General features: G+C 38.6%; 1 protein-coding gene across 6 annotated transcripts in view; it reads left to right on the top strand.

Annotated features, from left to right (window-relative positions):
- PIAS2 (protein inhibitor of activated STAT 2) overlaps positions 1–17378 on the top strand; it is a 114708-nt gene that overhangs the window by 38400 nt on the left and 58930 nt on the right. The gene's annotated exons all lie outside the window — the stretch shown is intronic.

Raw genomic sequence — 17378 nt, 5'->3', positions numbered from 1 at the left:
GCACATTTCACTGTGTCCTCACATGCTTTTTCTCTGCTCAGTTCCTCCCTGGTGTCTTTTCCTTCTCTTATAAAGATACCGGTTATATTGGAATAGGGACCCACCCTTATGGTATCATTTAACCTTAACTCCAAATACGGTTGCATTGGGGGTTAGGACTTCAACGTATGAATTTGGGGGAGTGCACAGTTCATTCTATAACAGTAGGACTATTTCTCTGTAAGTAAGGGTAGTATAGTTTGACTAAGGTTAGCCAAATATTTAATGACTACTGTGTATTAGAAAAAAATTTAACCTTGGAATAAAACCTCAGACTACCTTTTAAATTACTTTTTATCACATTGGGCAATAGTTTTTTAGATGAAAAATTTATTCCAAATATAGCAACATAGAGAATTTGTGATAACAGTCTAAGATAGGGTAACTGTAAACATCATTCTGAACTGAGGCATGCTTTAGAACATATATTAATAATTATTCTGGGCTAAGAACATAAACTGGGACAGTTCTGGGCAGAGTGATCTATGTAGTCACCCTGACCAGAAAATTAGTAGAAACCCGAAGACAATTATGAAAAGTGCTGTTAGCCTTGCTATTTAGAAAAATAGAAGAAACTTAAAGTAGACATTTGTAAGACCAAATGATCTAGGAGGTATAAGAGGAAAGAAGGAAATCTGTAGCATATACTTTTCCAATGAAAACATTATTATTAATGTCTTTTGTCTTAACAATACATTATTTATATGACTGTTTAAAATTGTATTCTTAAAAGATTCAGCATAAGAAAACTGAGGCTCCTGGAGATTGAATAATTTTCTGGGACTATTGAGTTAAAAGTAGAGCAAAGAGTTGAGCAAGTTAGAGATATTTGCCTCCTTTCAACTATTCATTAGAACACTTCCTCAAGATATTGAGAGTTTTTAAAAAGTAATGGTGCTGAGATTAAGTAAGTTTGGGAAACTCTTTAACATAATTACATACACATGCAGCTAGACTTTTCAGAGTTGTAAGTGTGTTTGTGTGCATTGTCCGTCTCCTGCGATGTTGGATCTGAATTTATGGACCATCCTATTCTTTCAAACATCTTGAAGATACACTACTGTTACGTGTAAGACTCTGGGTCACAGCTTTAGATTCTTTGACTAACCATGTCACTTTTATTAAAATTGTATATCTTAGCAAAAATCTCAAAATGGTTTTATAATCTGACCATGTAACGTTTGACCTCTCAAAGGGTAAGGCATATATAGATAGACTAGCTTGTAGGGGTCTTGGAAATAGTATAAACCAACTAACAAATAAATAATGAAAATAGAATAAATTAAAAATTATATTTTATATCCCCAAGCCATATCATTAGTTATTAGTTTTGTTTGTTTTTCAATGATAATTCCTTTCTTGAGGTTGTTTACTAAGTGTTTATTGCATATAAGTCACTGTGTTATATGATTGCTTTCTACAAGTTGCCAGCTCGTGTTGGCATTGCAGGGTGTTGTATGAACAGAGTTAATTCAGTAATGACAAAGAATTGATTTATAGGAGGGGGAGACCACTATTAACCTTGGTGGTCTGGGATAGCTTCACTGGGATATTGTGTAGGTTTTTGAAGGAAGGAGGTTAGAGTAAGTAAGTAGATTTCAAGGGAGGGGCCAGCCCGTGGCTCACTCGGGAGAGTGTGGTGCTGATAACACCAAGGCCCCGGGTTCGGATCCCATATACGGATGGCCGGTTCGCTCACTGGCTGAGTGTGGTGCTGACAACACCAAGTCAAGGGTTAAGATCCCCTTACCGGTCATCTTTTTAAAAAAAAAAAAAAAAAAAAAAAGATTTCAAGGGAAATTTTTTAAATGAACAAAGTGAGGGAGAGAATTGTGACTAATAAGCGACCAGTTGTCTTAAAAAGGTGGGGATGCATATGTGCATAATTTGCTTAAGTGCATAAATACTCCTGGACAAATAAGATTAACAGCTTCTGGAAAGAACTGGGTGGCTGGGGGCAGAGTTGGGGTTAGCCTTTTCACTTTATATTCTTTTTTGTATCTTTTTGAAGTTGGAACTATATGAGTATATTAACTGGGCAAGAAATAAATGACTAAAATTTAAATACTTGTTTTCTTATTTTGTTTAAACACAATCTATTATAGATATTTGTGGGGTATTGAGTTGAATATAGTACTAATGTACAATATATGATCAAATCTGGATAATTAGTGTATTCGTTATTATAGAATGTAAGCATTCTTTGTGTCCTTTAACTAATTTCTCTTTAATTCCCTTTCCCTCCCCCTTTCTCACCTCTAGTAACCACAGTTCTGTTCTCTTCTGAAAGTTCAACCTATTGTGATTATTGGTTCTTTTCTTTTCTTTTTTATTTATTTATTTTTTAGCTCCCACTTATGAGTGAGGACATGCAGTATTTCTTTTTCAGTGCCTGGTTTATTTCACTTAACATTATTTTCTCCAAACCCCTCCAAGATGCTGTAAATGGCAGAAATTCATTCTTTTTTATGGCTGAGTAGTATTCCACTGTGTATATATACCACCTTTTCCTTATCTAGTTGTCTGTTGATGGACATTTAGGTTGGTTCCATATCTTGGCTGTTGTAAGTACGGCTGTGATAAACATGTGAGTGCAAATATCCCTTTGCCATGATGATTTCCATTCCTATACTGGGTGTATACCCAGTAGTGGGATTGTGGGATAATAGGGTAGTTGTAACTATGGTTATTTCAGAAATCACCATACTGTTTTCCATAATGGCTGTACTGATTTACAGTCCCACCAACAGTATAGAAGAGTTCCCCTTTCTCCTTATCCTTGCCAGCATTTGTCGTTCTCTGTCATTTTGATAGTAGCCAGTTGATGGCGTTTGGATGTGTTGTCCCCTCCAAAACTCATGTGGAAATTTGATCTCCAATGTGGCAGTGTTGGAAACTGATTGAGTCATGGGGGCAGATCCTTCATGAATGGATTAATGCTCTCCATGGAGGAGAGGGGATTAATGAGTGAGTTCTTCCTCTATTAGTTCCCGTGAGAGATCATTGCTTAAAAAGACCCTGGCACCTTCTCTCTCTCTCTTGCTTCCTCTCTGTTGCTTCCTCTCGCCATGTGATCTGCTTGTACCCGCCCGCTGCCTGCCACTTTCCGCCATGGGTAGAAGCAGCCTGAGGCCCACGCCAGATGCCGCTTTCCCAGAATCATAAGCCAAATAAACCTCTTTACTTTATAAATTACCCAGTCTCAGGTATTTCTGTTATAGTAACACAAAATGGACTAAAACACCAGTCTAACTAGGGTGAGATGATATCTCATTGTGGTTTTGATTTGCATTTCCCTGATGATTAATGATGCTGAGCATTTTTTCATATGCCTGTTGGCTATTTGTATGTCTTCCTTTGAGAAATGTCTGTTCATCTCCTTTGCCCATTTTTTAAATGGATTATTTGGTTTTTTTTACTGTTAAATTGTATGAGTCCTAGTGTATTCTGGATATTTATCCCTTGTTGGATGCATAGTTTGCAAATATTTTCACCTACTCTGTAGGTTGTCTTTTCACTCTGTTAACTTTCTTTAGCTGTGCAGAAGCTATTTAGTTTGATATAATGCCTTTTCTTTATTTTTTCTTTTATTGCCTGTACTTTGGGGTCTTATTCATAGAGTCTTGCCAAGTCCTACATCCTGAAATGTTTCCCCTATGTTTTCTTTTAGGACTTTTGTCGTTTCAGGTTTTATATGTAAGTCTTTTATCCATTTTGAGTTGATTTTGGTATATGGTGAGAGGTATGGATCTAGTTTCATTCTCCTGCACATGGATATCCAGTTTCCCCAGCACCATTCACCAAAGGGGCTGACCTTTGTTCTGGGTATGTTCTTGGTGCCTTTATTGAAGATCAGAGTTGGCTGTAAGTGTATGGATTGATTTCTGGGTTCTCTGTTCTGTTGCATTGGTCCATGTGTCTGTTTTTGTGCCAGTACCACGTTGTTTTGATTACTGTAGCTTTGTAGTATAATTTGAAGTCAGGTAGTGTGATGTCTCTGGCTTTATTTCTTTTTTTCTCAGGGTCACTTTGGCTATTTTGGGGTACTTTGTTGTTCCATATGAATATTAGGATTGTTTTTTCTATTTCTGTGAAGAATGTCATTGGTATTTTCATGGGGATCACATTGAATCTGCAGATTGCTTTTGGTAGTATGGACATTTTTAAAATATTAATTCTTCCAGTCCATGAACATGGAATGTCTTTCCTTCTTTTTGTGTCCTCTTTAATTTCTTTCAGCAGTGATTTGTAGTTCTCATTGTGGAGATCTCTCACCTCCTTGGTTAAAATGATTCTTGGGTATTTTATTTTTTTGGTGACTATTGTAATTGAGCTTGCTTTCTTGATTTTTTTTTTTTCTGCTAGTTTATTGTTGGAGTATAAAAATGCTACTGATTTTTGAGGATTGATTTTGTATCCTGTGGTTTTACTGAATTTGCTTATGAGCACTAAGAGTTTCCTGTGAGTCTTTAAGATTTTTTATATATGGGACCGTGCCATCGGCAAACAAGGACAGTTTCGCTTCTTGTTTTCCAATCTGGATTCACTTTATTTCTTTCTCTTGCCTGATTGTTTCCGCTAAAATACTTCCAATACTATCTTAAATAGTGGTGAGAGTGGATATCCTTGTCTTGTTCCTGTTCTTATGGGTTGAGATACTTTGCTTCTATACCTAACGTGTTGAGAGTCTTTATCATGAAGGGATATTGAATTTCGTCAAATGCTTTTTCATCTATTGAGATGATCATATGATTTTTTTGTACTTTATTTTGTTAATGTGGTGTATCACATTTATTGATTTGTGTATGTTGAACCATACTTGCATCTCTGGGATGAATCCCACTTGATCATGATGTATAATCTTTCTGATGTGTTGTTGTATTCTGTTTGCTAAAATTTTGTTAAAGATTTTTGCATCTATGTTCATCATAGATATTGGCCTGTAGTTTTCTTTTTTTGTTCTATCTTTGTCTGATTTTGGTCTCAGAATGATGATGTTGGCCTCAAGGTAATGACCTTTGTTTCAGTTTTTGGAATAGTTTGAAAAGAATTGATATTAATTCTTAAAGGTTTGGTAAAATTCAGCAGTGAAGCCATTCATTCCTAGGCTTTTCTTTGTTGGGAGACTGCTGATTACTACTTCAGTTTCATTGCTTATTACTGGTCTGTTTAGGTTTTCTGTTTCTTCCTGGTTCAGTCTTGGTAGGTTGTATGTATCCAGAAATTTATCCACTTCCTCCAGGTTTTCAAATTCGTTGGTGTATAGTTCATAATAGTCTCCAATGATTCTTTGTATTTCTTTGGTATCAGTTGTAATGTCTCCTTTTTCATTCTGATTTTGTTATTTGGGGTTTTTTTCTTTTTTGTTAGTCTATTTAATGCTTTGTCTATTTTATCTTCTCAACAAAACCAACTTTTTGTTTCATTGATCTTTTGTATTGTGTTTTTGTTGTCTATTTCATTTAGATCTGCTCTGATCTCTATTATTTCCTTCCATCTACTACTTTGTGGTTGTATAGTTCTTGTTCTAGTTCTTTGAGGCCTAATGTTAGGTTGCTTATTTGAAGTCTTTGTATTCTTTTGATGTAAGCATTTATTGTGGTGAATTTCCTTCTTAGTACTGCTTTTGTATTATCCCATAGGTTTTGGTATGATATGTCTTTATTTTCATTGGTTTCAAGAAATATTTTGATTTTCTGTTTCATTTCTTTTTTGACCCATAGGTCATTTAGGACTATGTTGTTTAATTTCCATGTATTTGTACAGTATCTGAAGTTTTGTTTCTTACCAATTTCTAGTGTTAATCTCTTGTGGTATGAAAAGATACTTGAAATGATTTGAATTTTCAAAATTTGTTGAGACTTGATTTGTGGTCTAATACGTGGTCTATCCTGGAGAATGTTCTTTGTGCTGATGAAAATGTAGTTGTTGGATGAAATGTTCTGTAGTTGTCTGCCAAGTCCAAATCTTGTGTTTATCTGTTGATTTGTTGCCTAGATGATTTGTCCACTGTTGAGAGAGGAGTGGTGAGGTCCCCAGCTATTGTATTGGGGTCTATCTCTCCCTTTAGGTCTAATAATAATTGCTTTATATATTTGGGTTCTTTGGTGTTGGTGTGTATGTATTTATGATTGTTAAATCCTTTTGCTGGATAGATCTCTTTATCACTAAGTAATGACCTTCTTTGTCTCTTTTTATAGTTTTTGGTTTAAAGTCTATTTTATCTGATATTAGGATAGCTACTTCTGCTCACTTTTGGTTTCCATTTGTGTGGTATGTCTTTTTCCATCCCTTCACTATTAGTCTGTTTGAGTCTTTACAGGTGAGATGAGTTTATCATAGGCACCATGTAGTTGGATCTAGTTTTTTCAGTCTCTGTCTTTTGAGTGGGGAATTCAACTATGTGTATTTAGGGTTGTTATTGACAGGTATTATCTTACTCCTGGCATTTTATTGATATTTATGTGGTTGTTTTAAATATCTTTTATTCCTTTCTTTCCCTTTTGTTTTTTTTTTGAAGATGACCAGTAAGGGGATCTTTACACTTGACTTGGTGTTGTCAGCACCATGCTCTCCCAAGTGAGCCACGGGCCAGCCCTCTTCTTTACCTTTTATTATCTGTCTTCAGTGTTTGTTGGTTGTTTATGGTTTTTTGAAGTGGTAAGTCATAGTTTCTTTCTCTTTCTCATTTGCATATCTTATGCTCTACCAGTGGGTTTTGTTCTTTCTCTCGTATTTATGGTGGTGATTAACTTTTTTTGGATTTCAGATGCAGGACTCCCTTGAGGATTTCTTTTAGGACTGGTCATGTGGTGGTGAACTCCCACATTATTTGGTTGTCTGGAAGATGCAACTATTTCTCTTTCATTTCTGAAGAATAGCATTGCTGGGTATAGTATTCTTGGTTCACATTTTTTTCTTTTAGCACTTTGAATATATCATCTCATTCTCTCTGGATCTGAAAGGTTTCTGTGGAAAAATCCGTTAGTCTGATGGGGACTCAGTTATATGTGATTCGACACTTCTCTTGCTGTTTTTAGGTTTTTCTCTTTGTCTTTCACTTTTTGCAGTTTGAGTATAATGGGTCTTGGACAGGACCTTTTTGGATTGAATCTGGTTGGGGATCTGAGCCTCTAGGATCTGGAAGTCTGTATCTCTCAATACCTGGGAAGTTTTCTGGTATTATTTCATTGAATAGGTTTTCAAGGCTTTTCCTTTCTCCTCCTCTTTTGGAACACCCGTAATTTGGACGTGTATCTTCTTATGGTTAAATGACAGCTCTTGTAGACTTTCTTCAGTTTTTAAAATTCTTTTTTCATTTTTTTGCACCAACCTCCTCCATCCTTTTTTTGTTTCAAAAAAGCCTGTCTTCAAGGTCAGAAATTCTTTCTTCTGCTTGCTATAACCTGTTGCTTAAGTGCTCAGTTGTACTTTTTAATTCATTGAGTGAAATCCTTCAGTTCCATGAATCATTTGATTTTTAAGGTATTTATCTCTTTATAAAGTTTGTCCTTCAGAACCTGGATTGTTTTTTTTCATTTCGTTGTGTCATTTGAGTTTTCTCCTATCTCATTGAGTTTCCTTAAGATTTTTCTTGAAATTTATTTTTAATTATTTTGTTTCATGTTGTGTGAGATCTGATACTAGAGAATTATTGTATTCCTTTGGTGATGTCATAATTTCTTGTTTTTCCATATTTCTAGTATCCATTAATTGATGTCTGGGTATGTGGTTGAGCAGTTGCTTCTTCTAATACTCAGGAATAGCTTTTGAGGACAGAGACTCTCTCCTGTAGATGTGTTTTATATTGACCATTGGGTAGGGTGTTTTAGTTTTGGTTCCAGGTAGGTGCTGGAGTGTAGTCTTTGCATGGTTACTTTGACTGTATTCAAGGTTGCAGTTGTCTGTGAGTGACTTTTTGTGGCATAGGCAGTGGGGAGCTCAGTAGTTACTTGCTGAAGTGACATTGGGTTGGGTTTTCAAGGTTCTGGGTGAGATCTCTGTTTCTTGGCAGAAGTGCCTGGATGCCCTTTTGCTCCTTGGCTGAAGTCGGCCACCATGAGTGGCCTCACTGGATCCCTGGCTAGTGTCCTTTGACCCTGATAGGTGCTCTTGGGTGATCTGAATGTTCTGAGCATAAGTGGATGACCCTGGGTGGGGTTCCTGGAGATCAAGATTAGTACCTTAGGCTTTGAGGGGGACAGTGGGGTGCTCAGCAGCCCTTCAGCTGGAGTGAGTGACTCTGGTGTCATTGGGGTTCTGCACAGAGCCCTCTACCCCCATGGGAGGTGTTGAGGTACTCTGTAGCTTTGCTGTTAATGTGATTTGTCACCTGATTTGTGTGTGAGGCCCTGTACTGTCAGGAGGGACTTTCAGATGGTCTGCAGCACCACTGTTGAAGTTGGGTACTGTGGGTGAGGTTTTAGTAGTTTTGTGTAGGTTCTTTCACCCCCCAAGAGGGATGCTGGGACCCTCTATAACTGTTCAGCTCTAGTGGCCACGCTGGGCAAGGCCCTTTTGGTTTGGACAGGCCCCTTTGACCCTAGGAGTGTTACTGGGATACTCTGGATATTTCAGCTGGGTTGGGCTGCCTGTGCAAGGTAACTGGGCTTGTTGGAGGGCTGTGGTGCCCGCCGGAGAGATGCTGGATCCCTTGGAAGGTCCCTTGCTGGGGCAGGCAGCCCTGGGCAGGCTCACTAATACTGCAGTTGTGTGTCTGTGCCTGAGAAGTATTCACATCCTCACAGAGGCCACCACTGAGAGAGGTGTGTGGCTTCTCCTCCCCCTTCTCACTGCTATAAGTATTGTTCAGGTGTCATGCCAGTGTAGGCAGGGTCCTTGGCCATGGGCACTGGACCTGAATAAGCTGCTTTTCGGTTCTGGAGGGTGCACACGCCAACCCTCTCCATCCTCATGGTAGCACCCTTGCTGCACTGAGCAGTCCATTACCAAGTGCAGGGCTGAAGCCTGAGCTGATCCCATTCCCAAGTTCGCAGCAGCAGTCTTGGACCCAGGGGCAGGGAGCAGCTTATGAGACCCTTCTGAGGGCGTGTGCGTGTGGCAGTTTGTGATGCTGAGAGTGCAGCCACAGGGGCAGCGCAGACTCCCCTGTGGGTTGGAGTGCAGGTCCAGTCACCTTCCCAGGGGCAAAAACTCTTTAATCCCCACGACTCTGGATTGGACAATGGGGTAGTGTTAGCAAAGAATTTTTCTGTTCTCTTTGTGGCTATCTGGAGTTTCTACACTCATTAACATCTCTGCTACTCCCTTGATGTGTTCCAGCTCGCTCCTTAAGTGTTTCTTATGTAAGTGTAGTTGTGCATTCAATGCATTCTCTGTCTTTGTGGGAGAAACGAGCAATTTCTCCTTTTAGTCCAATTTCTCCTTTTAGTCGGTCATCTTGCCCTGCCATTAAATAATTATTTTCATTTAAAAGTTTTAGTCATGTTCTGGGAGTGGATGTAGTGATGGTTGCATAACAGTGTGAATGTATTTAATGCTGCAGAACTCCACACTTAAAAGTGGTTATAGTGGTAAATTTTATGTTGTGTATATTTAACCCTGACATAAAGGTTTTTTTTAAATCTTAAAAATAATGCTGTTTGCATTTCTCCCTCCAAAAGAAAAAAAATTCCTCACATGTACAAAAGAACATACAAACCCCAACCTTTTCAGAGTTGTGTGATCAGATAGTAAAAACCTTTTTTTTTCCCAATAAATGGAAATAAAAGTTTAGTACACATTATCTAATGTCAATAATTGTCAACATTTTAGCAGTCTTTATCTGACTCCCCTCTCCCTACCTTTTTTCCTCTGAAGTATTTTAAAGCAAATCACTGGTGTCATATCATTTCACCCAGAAATACTTCAAAGTGAATCTCTAATTTTTTACATAGCCACTCTAAAAAATTATAATTTCTCAATAAAAAAATTCTCAGCTCATGTTTATATTTTCTGTTGTTTCAGTATTTAAACAAGGCCCATGTATTACTTTTGACTTTTATATCTCCCAGGATCCCAAGATTGTTTTTAACTTTATATTTGAAGTAATTTTGATTTACAGAGAAGTTGTAAAGATAGTGCATATATCCTTAACCCAACTTCTTTTAATGTTAATATTTTGCATCACCATAATACAATGATCAAAACCAAAAAATTAGCACTGGGACAATACTATTAACTAAACTACAGACTTGACTCAGATTTCACTAGTTTTTCTGCCTTTTTTTTTTTTAGCTCCAATCCCAGATCACATTTAATTACATCATCCTAGTTTCCTTCAGTCTGTGACAGTTTCTTTCTTAGGTTTTCCTTGTCTTTCTTGACTTCTAATATTTTTGAGGAGTACTGGTTGGGCATTTTGGTTGGGCATTCTGTAAACTGTCCCTCATTTGGGCATGTCTGATGTTTTGCCATGATTAGATTGAGATTATGCATTTTTGGCAAAAATGCCTATGCTCTTCTCAGTGTATTATATCAGAGACTGCATAATATTGGTACATCTCAATTTTGGTGATGTTAACTTTTATCACTTATCTAAGGTACTGTCAGATTTCTGCACTGTAAAGTTAGTTTTTCCTTTGTTGTTGATAAACATTTTAGAGGGCATACCTTGAAATTAGGCACAAATTCTGTTTCTCATCCAACTTTTGTCCACTAATCTAGCATTCACTTGTGAATCTGCCTTCAGCAATTGCTTCAGCAAAAATGGATTTGGAGATGCAGGTTCTTGGATTTCCTGAGGGAAGAATCCCATTAGGAACACACAGTCACTTCAAGCTCCCACAGTAGTCACACTCACACTCATAGCCTATTGCAGAGTGAATGTGTTATGGAATGAACTCAGCAAGGAAACTTCACTCAGAGAGTTGGAGAGTCAGGGAGTTTATTATGCTAGCGGGACCCAGGTGAACTCTCGTTCTAAATCCTGGGACTCTGAGTGCAGGGAAGGTTGCAGTTTTATACTATTCTTAGACAGGCATATAAACTTTCTTATTGGCTCTGCCTGTATCCAGGCAGAGTCATACAGACTGGTGACTTGAGCAAGCAGCTGTACAGAAACAAGCAGTATGGTTTGGGTTACACAATTTGCTTCAGCTAAGGACTTGAGCAAACAGCTGTGCAGAAGCAGGAAGTGCAGTTACCCTGCTGGGGCCTTAGCTAAAATTTTCTTTCAGACCCCCAACATTCCCCAGTTTTATGCTCTCTTTAAACTTTTGAATAAGCATAACTTTATTCAGTATAGCTTTCGGGGTCTAAGATATTACTAGCTGTTTTCTTTTCAACCAAAGTTTCTATGGTGGCATGAATTCTATGCATTAACCAAGGCAGCAGGCAGGGTAAGATCAGACAAGTACCTAAAATGAATATAACTGCCCCTATTACTGTTTTGAATCCTCCAAGCTTTTCAAACCAGTCACTGAACCCCCTTGAGATTTAGTCCCAGCCATTTTTGTACAGGAACATGAGCTAAGTTTCTTATTTGTGAGGCTGTGTCGGTGACTGCTTTATAGTTGTCATCTATTTGAAGGCATCAGTCTGAGGAGTAGAATTTTCCTCAAACTCCTCCTCCTTCTTCTAGAAGGTAATCTAAACTGATGCTGGCCTATTTTGATAAATGGCTGCTTTCATTTGGGATTTTTGTTTAGCCAAGAGTTCCAGTGCTGTGTCAGTTTCATTGGTGATTAACTCTACTACTGCTTGTAATCTTATGATGCAGTTTAGCATATGAATGGGGGTTCTGTAGCCCCAGCTACCATCCTGAGCCCAGGTGGCTGGTCTGTAGTATTGTATCATCTGTTGGGGAGGCCATTCATCCTCTCCCCACATTTGAGTTCCTCCTATGTCACCTATGTCTGTTGTACTGAAAGATTGTCTTAGATCTTAAATCATCATACAGAGGGACTCCCAACTGTGGGCCCTGCTCCTGGGGTAATAAGAAAAATCCTGGCAGAATAATTCCCAGAGTGCAACATCCATTGCACCTTTCTGGGGGATGGGTATAGCCCTTTTCCCAGACATCGAGAACAGCCCTTTGGGTGTCCCCAAACTTTGGGGTCAGGTGAATTCAAATTTTTCCAGTACTGGTTGATTGTGGGAATTTTCTGGAAGGGCCAAGATCCTGCACAACTCTATAACTGAGGGAATTTTGTATTTGGGGTGCAGGAACAGTTGTGAGCCATTATATTGGCTGACAGTTGGGCCCAATACTGGGCGGTGGTGTTTGGCCACGAGGAATAAGTTGTTCCATTTAAGGAGTATACCTGCTGGCAGGGGGTTTCTCCAACCTTTTTGGACCCTCCTGCTCAGGCAGTTTCGTCCTACAGCTTCTGAAATTAAGATCCAGCTGAGTGTGTGTGTGTGGGGGGGGGGGGTCGGGTGCCCTTAGGGTAATGGTTTTGTTCCATAGGAGAATTTTGCGAACCTTCAAACTTGTTCCTTTCCATAGCCAGGTTTCACTCATGAGGGCTCTCCCACATATCCAACAGTTTGATATGTTTAAAGTTTCGGCTATGTTTTCTGCCAGTAGTATAAACAGATTCTCACCAACTGTGGATAAATCTAGGGTCTTCTCAATGGAGGCCCTGAGTTGGATGAGGAATCCCATGTCTTGGTGGCTAGTTGGGGTGGCCAGGGTGATAGGCTTGACCATGACCTCTTGAGTCCTACTTTGGGAGTCTGTACATGTGCATGACCTTTTGGTTGGGTCAGAGGGCTTTCCAGTTGAGATATCTGTACATTCGGTTCCCGAGACCTGTACTAGCAGAATGGAGTGGGAAGTTCTTCACATCCTGGTTTGCTCCTTGTTATATTGACCTATACGGGGGTTTGACCTCCCAAAATAAGGCTACCACCAGAAATTTTTATCTGACATTCCTGGGGTGTCTGTGGCTGGTAGCATGATCCTGATGGCGGTGCGAACATTGTATGAATGGACAGCGCACATCGGTATTCAGGGAGGCTCCCCTTTGATTCCAATATAATCAGGGTTAAGAATAATAGTAGCTTAAAATCATCCATGTTTTATGGGAGAAGGGGAGTATATCCTGTTTGGGGACCCTTGGGCTTACTACCAAGGAAGGCAATATGCTTTACACTATGGAAATAAGGAAAAAATATCAAGCATCAAAGCAAGTAATATAACAAAAACTAGAGGCTGGGGGTAGGATATACTTATAATGTCCCATGATGACAAAATCATCAGGCTTTGGCTGTGCGTGGATAAGCCAGCCTCCGGAGTGGTTGAAGCAGAGCTTGTTGACCCTCAGGCTTCAACTTGCATAGATTGGTCAGCTTCTGGTATGACCAAAGCAGGGCATTGACGGTTAGTGGGGAAACATTTCTGGAACCAGACCTTGAGTGGATTGGAGGGATCGGCCTTCACAGAACATGAGGTGGTGTCATCTGAGGAGGCTACCTGCCTCACCTCTGTATGGTGGATCCAGGGAGTCAGTCCTGCAGGTTTAACTGCAGTGGGGTAATTAGTACAATTATGTATGGCCCAACCCAGGTTGGCTTTATTTATTTATTTATTTTTTTTAAAGAATTTTGAAGGAGAATTTTCTTTTTTTTTTTAATTTTATTTTGTCGATATACAATGTGGTTGATTATTGTGGCCCATTGCCGAAACCCCCTCCCTCCTCCCTCTCCCCCCTCCCTCCTCCCTCCTCCCTCTCCCCCCTCCCACCCATCAATGTCCTTTCTAAACAGGACATTGTCATATCAACTTCAAGGAATTGTAGTTGTTATGTCTTCTTCCCCCGCCCCCCCCCGCCGGTTTTTGTGTGTGTGTGTGTGTGTGTGTGTGTGTGTGTGTGTGAATTTATTTGTTTATTTTTAGCTCCCACCAATAAGTGAGAACATGTGGTATTTCTCTTTCTGTACCTGACTTGTTTCACTTAATATAATTCTCTCAAGGTCCATCCATGTTGTTGCAAATGGCAGTATTTCATTCGTTTTTATAGCTGAGTAGTATTCCATTGTGTAGATGTACCACATTTTCCGTATCCACTCATCTAATGATGGACATTTGGGCTGGTTCCAACTCTAGGCTATTGTAATGAGTGCTGCGATGAACATTGGGGAACAGGTATACCTTCAACTTGATGATTTCCATTGCTCTGGGTATATTCCCAGCAGTGGGATAGCTGGGTCATATGGCAAATCTATCTGCAATTGTTTGAGGAACCTCCATGCCATTTCCCATAGAGGCTTCACCATTTTGTAGTCCCATCAACAGTGTATGAGAGTTACTTTTTCTCCGCAGCCTCGCCAGCATTTATCGTTCAGAGTCTTTTGGATTTTAGCCATCCTAACTGGGGTGAGATGGTATCTCAGTGTGGTTTTGATTTGCATTTCCCGGAGGCTGAGTGATGTTGAGCATTTTTTCATATGTCTGTTGGCCATTTCTATATCTTCCTTACAGAAATGCCTACTTAGCTCTTTTGCCTATTTTTTAATTGGGTTGCTTGTTTTTTTCTTGTAAAGTTGTTTGAGTTCCTTGTATATTCTGGATATTAATCCTTTGTCAGACGTATATTTTGCAAATATATTCTCCCACTCTGTTGGTTGTCTTTTAACTCTGTTAATTGTTTCTTTTGCTGTGCAGAAGCTCTATAGTTTGATATAATCCCATTTGTTTATTTTTGCTTTGGTTGCCCGTGCTTTTGGGGTCGTATTCATGAAGTCTGTGTCCAGTCCTGTTTCCTGAACTGTCTCTCCTATGTTTTGTTCAAGAAATTTTATTGATTCACGGTGTATATTTAATTCTTTAATCCATTTTGAGTTGACTTTAGTGTATGGTGAAAAGTATGGGTCTAGTTTCATTCTCCTGCATATTGATATCCAGTTCTCCCAGCACCATTTGCTAAAGAGGCAGTGTCTTCCCCAGTGTATACGCTTGGTGCCTTTGTCAAAGACCAGGTGGCTGTAGGTGTGTGGGTTGATTTCTGGATTCTCTATTCTATTCCATTGATCAGTGTGTCTGTTTTTATGCCAGTACCATACTGTTTTGGTTATTATAGCTTTGTAGTATAGCTTAAAGTCAGGTAGTGTTATGCCTCCAGCTTTATTTTTTTTGCTCAGCATTGCTTTGGCTATGTGTGGTCTTTTGTTATTCCATATAAACATCTGGATAGTTCTTTCTATTTCTGAGAAAAATGTCTTTGGAATTTTGATGGGGATTGCATTGAATTTGTATATCACTTTGGGTAGTATGGACATTTTCACTATGTTGATTCTTCCAATCCATGAGCATGGGATATCTTTCCATCTTCTTGTATCCTCTCTAATTTCTCTCAGCAGTGGTTTGTAGTTCTCATTGCAGAGATTTTTCACATCCTTGGTTAACTCAATTCCTAAGTATTTTATTTTTTTGCTATTGTAAATGGGCAGGCTTTCTTGATTTCTCGTTCTGCATGTTCACTATTGGAGAATAGAAATGCTACTGATTTTTGTGTGTTGATTTTGTATCCTGCTACTGTGCTGAAATACTTTATCAACTCCAAGAATTTTTTTTGTAGAGGCTTTAGGCTGTTCGATATATAGGATCATGTCATCTGCAAACAGGGACAGTTTGACTTCATCTTTTCCAATCTGGATGCCCTTTATTTCCTTGTCTTCTCTGATTGCTCTGGCTAGTACTTCCAACACTATGTTGAATAGGAGTGGTGAGAGTGGGCATCCTTGTCTAGTTCCTATTCTTAAAGGAAACGCTTTCAACTTTTCCCCATTCAGGATGATATTGGCAGTGGGTTTATCATATATGGCTTTGATTATGTTGAGATACTTTCTGTCTATACCTAACTTATAGAGGGTCTTTGTCATGAATGAGTGTTGAATTTTATCAAATGCTTTTTCAGCATCTATAGAGATGATCATATGGTCCTTGTGTTTGATTTTATTAATATGGTGTATCACATTTATTGATTTGCGTATGTTGAACCAACCTTGCATCCCTGGGATGAATCCCACTTGATCGTGGTGAATAATTTTACGTATGTGTTGCTGTATTCTGTTGTATAGTATTTTATTGAGGATTTTTGCATCTATATTCATCAAGGATATCGGCCTGTGGTTTTGTTTTTTGGTTATATCTTTACCTGGTTTTGGCATCAGGATGATGTTTGCTCCATAGAATGAGTTTGGGAGATTTGCGTCTGTTTCAATCTTTTGCAATAGTTTGTAAAGAATCGGTGTCAATTCCTCTTTGAATGTTTGGTAAAATTCTGCTGTGAATCCATGTGGTCCTGGGCTTTTCTTTGTTGGGAGATTTCTGATCACAGCTTCAATCTCCTTTATTGTTATTGGTCTCTACAGATTTTCTACATCTTCATGGCTCCGTTTTGGGAGCTTGTGTGTGTCCAGAAATTTATCCATTTCCTCCAGATTTTCAAACTTCTTGGCGTATAGTTGTTTATAGTAGTCTTGAATGATTTCTTGTATTTCAGATGAATCAGTTGTAATATCACCTTTTTCATTTCTAATTTTTGTTATTTGAATCTTCTCTCTTCTTTTTTTTGTTAGCCATGCTAATGGTTTGTCAATTTTATTTATCTTTTCAAAAAACCAACTTTTTGATTCATTGATCTTTTGTATTGTTTTTTGGGTTTCAATTTCATTCAGTTCTGCTCTGATCTTAATGATTTCTTTCCGTCTGCTAACTTTAGGTTTGGATTGTTCTTGTTTTTCTAGTTCTTTAAGGTGAAGTGTTAGGTTGTTCACTTGCCATCTTTCCATTCTTCTGAGGTCAGCATTTACTGCAATAAATTTCCCCCTTAATACTGCTTTTGCAGTATCCCACAGGTTTTGGTATGTTGTATCATTATTTTCATTAGTTTCAATAAATTTTTTGCTTTCCTGCTTGATTTCTTCTTGGACCCATATGTCATTAAGTAGAATGCTGTTTAATTTCCATGTGTTTGCATAGTTTCCAGAGTTTCGTTTATTATTAATTTCTAGTTTTAATCCATTGTGGTCTGAGAAAATACATGGGATTATTCCTATTTTTTTGAATTTGTTGAGATTTGATTTGTGACCTAATATGTGATCTATCCAGGAGAATGATCCATGTGCTGATGAGAAGAATGAATATTCTGAGGTTGTTGGATGGAATGTTCTGTAGATATCTGCCATGTCCAATTGGTCTAGAGTATTGTTTAGATCTTGTGTTTCTCTGCTGATTCTTTACCAAGATGATCTGTCTAATATTGACAGTGGGGTGTTCAGGTCCCCTGCTATTATGGTATTAGTGTCTATTTCCTTCTTTAGGTCTAATAGAGTTTGTTTTATAAATCTGGCTGCTCCAACATTGGGTGCATACATATTTATGATTGTTATGT

Source organism: Cynocephalus volans, chromosome 13 (assembly GCF_027409185.1).
Source record: "Cynocephalus volans isolate mCynVol1 chromosome 13, mCynVol1.pri, whole genome shotgun sequence".
Taxonomy (NCBI): Eukaryota; Metazoa; Chordata; class Mammalia; order Dermoptera; family Cynocephalidae; genus Cynocephalus; species Cynocephalus volans.
This window is presented reverse-complemented; position numbering and strand designations above follow the sequence as displayed.